Below are 6,971 nucleotides of genomic sequence, written 5' to 3' on the forward strand. Positions count from 1 at the left end.
CTGGGGGGGCGGGGGCGCGGCCTCGGGGGGCGTGGCGCTGGTTTCGATTGGGGGGACGCGGTCAGCCGCGGTGTGTGGCAGCCTATCAGCCTTCGCTTTCCGCTCCTCGCTTCGTTCTGCCTCCGCCTCCGAAAGAGTCATTTTTTTCGGGACTGGTGCAAAACGTGGTTGCGCTGAAGGAACAGAAGAGCCTTCTTCCTCCTTCGCCCCGCCCCTCCCTCCCCCCCACCCGCGCGCATCGCCCCGGTTTTCCACACGGCCCACCAGTGGAACGCGGCATTTACCTCACAGCGGCTCTTTTACACCCGGCCCAAGCTTCCACTTTCCGCCTCGGCGATACTGTCAGGTTCACGCTCCCACTCTTGGCAGCCGCGCCCGGACACGGGACGAGGGTGAGGAGGGCGCTGGGGCATGTGTGAACCTGTCAGTGCGCACGCGATACACCGCACTCTTCCCCTTCGCAACACCCAAGGGCAACGCTTCACGTGTAGCGCTGTCCCGGGTGTGCGTCAAAAGGAATAACAACAGCAACAACAACACATTTCCATACATTTCTAGGCTCCCCTGCCTCGGGGGTGCCTACGTATCTCTTGCCTCATCATCCTCTTGCAATGTAGGTCGTGCCGGGGGAAAAAACACGACTGGCCCAAGATCGCCCAAAGAGTTTTGTGGCTCCTTATGTAACAATAGATCTTGCTCGCCCTTGAGGGTGACCACAAAACACTCGTGTTATTTAACCCACTCACAGCCTCTCCGCAACATCCACATAAGTGAGCAAGACTCGCCCACACCATAAGGGATAGGACAGGGTGGACGGGCAAACCATTCCTAGTCATATCTACCACTTGGGGACCTTACAAAAGATCTTGGCTTGTGTTCTCCTGTGCTCAGGCCTCCCTAGATAGCAGCCTGCCCAAAGCATTGAGGGTCCTGCTTTTCTTCTCTTGGTTGACAAGGCGAATCCTCCAAATAACAAACAATGCCAAAGCTACTAAGAATCCCAAATGTCCACACATTTCCATGTTGTCACCTCTCCTGGCAAAGCAATGCATGTTCTCCTAGCCGTATGGACACCACCTACCTACACCTACTTGAGTCAAAATGTATTAATATCGGCTTGCGTTGTACGCACAGTCAATGCCCATCCATCTCTGGCCAGCTTGCGTTATGATGCACAAGTGGTTCATGACATCCAGGCTTTGACAATACAGACGCTAAAACAAATACACCAGCCCTCCCATCTCATTCTAACAGGCCCTGATGAGGCACCCCATCTTGTGCTGGATATTGTGACACCCGTAAAATCTTCCTCTGAAACATGTTTGTGAAGGTCTGGAAATCCTATATTCCACATGGAGCTATCTGTAAAGTGTCCATGAATCTGGTAGGACTCGCAGATTTCACAGCCACCACTTATAGTTTAGGTATTAAACTGATTGATTCAGTGACCATTCAGATTGCTCTGAACAACCTAGGTTATACAATAATTGTTCTACCAGAATTTAATCAACCAGCCAGCCGACCATTTTTATCTTAACCATAAGTCTCAACAGAAATCAAACCATCCCCAGCATAAGGCTATTATTGGAATTTGGCCCTTGGGATGTGTGATTCTGCCTGGGGGCTTGTGATCCCCAGAAAAAGCATTTCTTTTCCATTTTGGGTATCTCCTCTGGAAGGCACATGGGATGGGTGAAATCTTATTTGGTCATACTTGTTGTTTTAACGAAAGCCAAGTATCACAGCTGACATAACACCTAATATAGTTTTATGCTATATTAGCTCACCACTGTTGGCATTGCTGCAGCATGCTTTCAAGAATCGCCAATACTTTTTCATTTTCATTTTATTACTACTTCCTTTCTTTCATAACTTTAGAGGTAACTTTCATGAATTTGGGGGTTTATGAAGGATTGACAACCGGCAATTGTTTAGTGATCTGTGGTTCCTCCACAAGAGGGATGTCTTGAGAATATATTTCAGCATAGCCAATAATCAAATTCCAAAATTAATTGCCTGTTTACACTGTCAGTGCTTCAACGTCTTGCATCATTTCATTTTAAGGATATTAAAAGTTGCCTGTTTCCCAAATGCCATTCTTCTCAGACAGTGTCAGTAGATTAAATCTCCTCAGTGAATAGTCCACACTTGAATTGTGGCAGTTAATTCCAAGGTCGTCTGGCAGTGGAACCTGCTGATTCAGTTAATTCCAACCATTATTTTTATAATGGAATGGAAGGTCCCTCAAACCAACTTTTGCCATTACTATTCCAAAAAGCAGCAGTTGAGAAGAGACATTGCAATGGTTAGAACTATTAGAGCAGTTTACTCTTGAGTAGTCCAATGTATCTTAATGAGAGGATACATTGTTTGGACACTGCTGCAGCAGGGCTTCCCTTTGTGCACAGATTCTTAGCCAACTGCTCTGTGATATTTCTTGCTACTGAGGCTGCTATCTATGTAGCAACACAATTGCTTGTGGTTACTTTAGATTAAAGGACACACTAGCTAATTCTATCTTCTGCTGGTTTGATTGTGTTGCCTATTGAATCAAAATGTCAAGATTTTACACTTGGAGCCAGCATGATGTGGCTGTTGCAAAGTTTTTGTCTGGCTGTGGGAACTTCAGGTTCAAACATGCTGCTGAAAGCCTCTTCACAAATACAAAGGGACAAATTTTATGATTGTTTTGCTACTGAGTAAGCACTTGCTAGATGTATGCACTTGTTAATCCAACCCTCCAGCCAAGTGTACCTGAACAATCTTTTTTAAAAAAACCAACAACCTTAGGTTCATATAAAAATATATCACATTCTTACATGTGCATCATGTGCAATTGCTGATGCTGTTATTCTGCAGTTAAACATGTGTATCCTGCTCCTCTGCCAAGGAATTAAGTTCCACCATATCATCAGATGTGAATTTAATTCTCTGACAATTGGTAAGTTGTGGATTTTCAATGAAATTGATTTCTTTTAAGGCTGTAATACTTTGGATAATTACAAATAATTACAGATGATTATGAATTTCAAAGGATGGCTGTGTTTTGGTTTGCGTACTGTTTTGGAAAGTGTGAATTTGATAGATTTGGCTTTAAATGCATAATGAATGAGATCTTTCTTCCATCCCTACTTAGAGTAGAACCACTGAAATCAATGGGATTAAGTCAGTTGTGTCCATTGATTTCAATATGCCCAAACTAAGTATGATTCAGTCAGGTACAACAACGACGTAGAACGACCTTCCAGTAACCATAAATAATGTTTGGTCACGATGTCAACATACCTTGCGTCAAAGCAATAGGACTTTTTTGTCCAAAGGCTTCTGGTTAACTTGTAAAGGTGTGATCTAGGTTATAGAGATGGCCAGTTCCATATTCTACAGCTCTGTGGAAGGCTGGTTCTCAAAAGACTGAAATTGCCACCTAAAATTTGCAGTCTGAAATATTGCTTCCAGTATTGCCCGAATGAGGAAAAAACACAGCCTATTTATACACAGATATGAAAGGGCAGACTGCTTCCCAATGCATGTCTAGGCACTGACAACCACTTTTCCTCATTATGAGGAACATCATTATGATGTTTATTTCTATCTTAAGGGATGCAGTCTTCTCCAGTTTAATAGCATGTGGAAGCTACAGCTATCCATTAACAGTATATGGATTTATCCGTTTAGCAGTACATGTCTACCCAGATGTTAAACTACACACATCCACTGCTCTCAGTGGGGCTTACTCCTGGGTGAGCATTACAGAATTACAGTATCAATGCATCAAGACAAATAAAGTATCATACTGCTGTACAGCTTCTCCCTTGAACTCCACCTGTATCAAGTTATGGTACAACACATAATCAGTGAGTTGCCGACTGCAGTGTCATATTTCTTCAGCAGTATCCACCCCCTACGTCTTCAGTATGAGTTAATAAGCCAGTGTATTACCCAATTATGGAAATGAATGGCAAATTAGTCAAAACATCTGGCTCCTTACAAATCCTTTCACTGCTGGGGATTGTGAAGGTGATGGTGGGGAGAACATTTATTAAGAAGAGGAACAGAGTACTGTGTAGTTGAATTACTCTAGGAGGCCAGTAACGGAAGAAGAAGAAGAAGGAGGAGGAAGGAGGACTGACTCATGATTACTGCTCCTTACTGAAGTATTTCACTGGGGATTTAATACAGAAAGTTTTTCTGTTTTCTCTGCAGACCTCAGCAAGGCTTGTTTGCTCCTCACCACCCATAAAAGTGAGCTCCACACGAGATATTTTGCTGTTCCTTAGTCTGATTCTTTTTTCTAAAAGGGGGGAAAAACTCATAGTAAACAAGTTATATTTAGTTAGTTACTTTTATTTAAAACAGGGCTTCCCAAATTAGTCTGTACACCACCAAAGGTCATTGAGCTTCATTCAGTTGATCTGTGGCATGTCTGTAAAAATGCAATTAAAAATCATGCAGGATCTAGCACAGCAGGGGAAAAAAGTATTAAGTGGTCTGCCAGTACCGTCTGGTACAGAAGATTTTTTCCCCCCTTGGGCACCATTCAACAAGCATTCCTGTCCAGTAGAGGCCTTCAGCCTTGACAGAAAACAAATCACAAAGGCATACAGGGTCCATGGCTTAGTGCTAGAGCACATCTTTTAAATGCAGACAGTCTGAGATTCAATCCCTAGCATATGGAGGTAGGGAAATGGCCTGCCATTTATACACACACACACACACACACACACACACACACCCTAGAAATCCTTTTAGTCTTCACTCCAGTAACAAATGGAATCACTCATAGCTGTAGTGCACACCTTCAATTTACAATCCTTGTTTCATTCCATAATGTCCTGAATGGTTTGGTATAATCAGGATCCAATCTTTATCCCCACCTTTCTGGGAGTAAGCTCCGTTGAACTAAATAGGACCAACTGCAGATTTTCATTAAAAAATATATGATTGCAACTAATAGGAACCCACTGAGACAGGAAAGCATTGAGAAGTTCAAAAGAATTTACAGTTCCAATTAGAACTCCCCCCCCTTACTTTGTTCTTAAGAATGGCAGATGGCCTGTAGGTGTTGCATTCTGGCATCTGCAAGTTGGTGCAAAACAGTACGTGGCAAGGACAAATATCAGATTTAAAAGCGTTTTGAAGAAAGGAGAGGGGAAAGTGTTGGTCTTAGTTTCAAAAATAATTGGTTTTTTAGAAAGAAAAACTTTAAAATCTGGGATTCCTGAGACTGGAGGGAAGAGTGGCTTCATAATATTCATTGTCACAAAGCTGTGGCTATTTCTAATGCATATGTATGTTTGTAAATATAGATATAGCCATCTCTCTCTATCCATCTTACATGTAGTCTTGCTTTTCTGTTCATAAATAACCTTTTACACCATTTCCACTTTGGGAGGTTCCTTTGACCTTGTTCTGATACCCTGGGTGACCTTCTTTGTTTTATGCAGACCATAACTGACGAGCATAGCAGCTTCAGCATATAAAATAAAAATATATTTGTGGAAGGAAAAAGAAATGGCTTTGGCAATCATCCAAAAGGTGTATTTATTTTTGCTCTTTCCACATAATAATCTGTTCTGTGGAAAGCAAGTGATAATGATTCAGCAGAAGGAAAAATTCTAAAAACAATAAATTTGTGGAAGCAAAAGAGAAAGGAAAAAAAAACCAGTAAATATTTTCCTCTCCTGTAATAGCAGGAATTTCCCTGTGAGGGGTAAATTAGTAAACTGTACATTTGAGGTATTTTTCTTGCTAAGAATATATTTCTGGGAGGTGGTTTACAGACAGTCTCAGTCAGCAGTGCGGACACAAGTACTTTGGTGATCAGATATTTAATTATCTGTTTCCATTTCTGTTTGTTTCGGCCATTAACCATAACAAAATTGGTAATTTAAACACTTTGCAAATTAAACTATATATTGGTCTGATGATGTTTGAAGGGCAGAGGTCTATGATATCAGTAGGGAAAGCTTCAGGTATACTCTGATATAGGCGTAATTTTTTTTTGTAAAATCTAGGAAGGAAGAATATGAACAGCAATCTATCTGTTTCAAAATGGTGTCAGGCTGAAGCATGTATCAGGACACAACATCATTGTCTTGTCAGCATTAGTGGTAATGAGAGATTTCCTCCTAATACAAATGCCAGGATTTTCATCAAGTCCAAAGGAAGAGAAGGAAAGGGTTAATTTAAAAAAACCAACTACCCCAGCTAATGCTCTTTCCTTCTTTCTTTCCTTCTTTTTTTAAAAAAACCCAACCCTGGACATTAAATGCAAAGACACATCTAGCTTCACTGCTGGTTTGGTCCTGAGGCTGTAGGATTAGTAGCACCCAGATCCATTTTCCACTCGGCTGTGAAGTTCACTATTTATCTGGGCCTAGCCTACCTCATAGGGTTGTTGTTAGGATAAAGGTATGTTGCCTTGAGGTTCCTGGAGGCAAGGTGGGATAGGAGGGCAATAAATAATAGCAAATTGATCATTCACAGTAGTAGTGAACCAAATTCTCCAAGTGTGAATGCTTACGTAGCCAAAACACCACCACAGGAGGGGGACAACCAGCAAGTTTCTTTTTTTGGGGGGGGCGAGATTTGCAGAAGTATGAAAATACTTCCAAGAAAATATCTAAGGGGAACCCCCAGCCCAGCCCCCAAACACCCATTTCGATGGGGGCTAAGCATGCTTCGGCTGGGGAGGGTGGGATATAAATAAATTATTATTATTATTATTATTATTATTATTATTATTATTAGTTTTCTTGATTTACAAAAGTGTGTGCAATGTCTCTCTCTCATATTTTTTCCCCCATGTAACATTTTTATAAATCAGTTTTATTTGTTGAGACATTAGGAAGAAAAGGGGGAAAGAGGTGGAGGGAGGGAAAGGGGGGTGGGGGTGGGGGTGGGTGGCGATGTTTCTATTTTACTTACTGTTTGTAGGGTTTGGTGTCAGCGTTGCTTGTGCTGTTCACTTG

General features: G+C 41.9%; 1 long non-coding RNA gene across 1 annotated transcript; it reads left to right on the top strand.

Annotated features, from left to right (window-relative positions):
* Positions 1 to 64: 64 nt before the first annotated feature.
* LOC307213353 lies at positions 65 to 6,206 on the top strand. Its single transcript, XR_013837484.1, has 2 exons — positions 65 to 4,242; positions 6,015 to 6,206. It is a non-coding gene; the product is annotated as an uncharacterized lncRNA (long non-coding RNA).
* Positions 6,207 to 6,971: the final 765 nt, after the last annotated feature.

The sequence above is a fragment of the Podarcis cretensis genome (assembly GCF_951804945.1).
Source record: "Podarcis cretensis genome assembly, chromosome: 3".
NCBI lineage: Eukaryota > Metazoa > Chordata > Lepidosauria > Squamata > Lacertidae > Podarcis > Podarcis cretensis.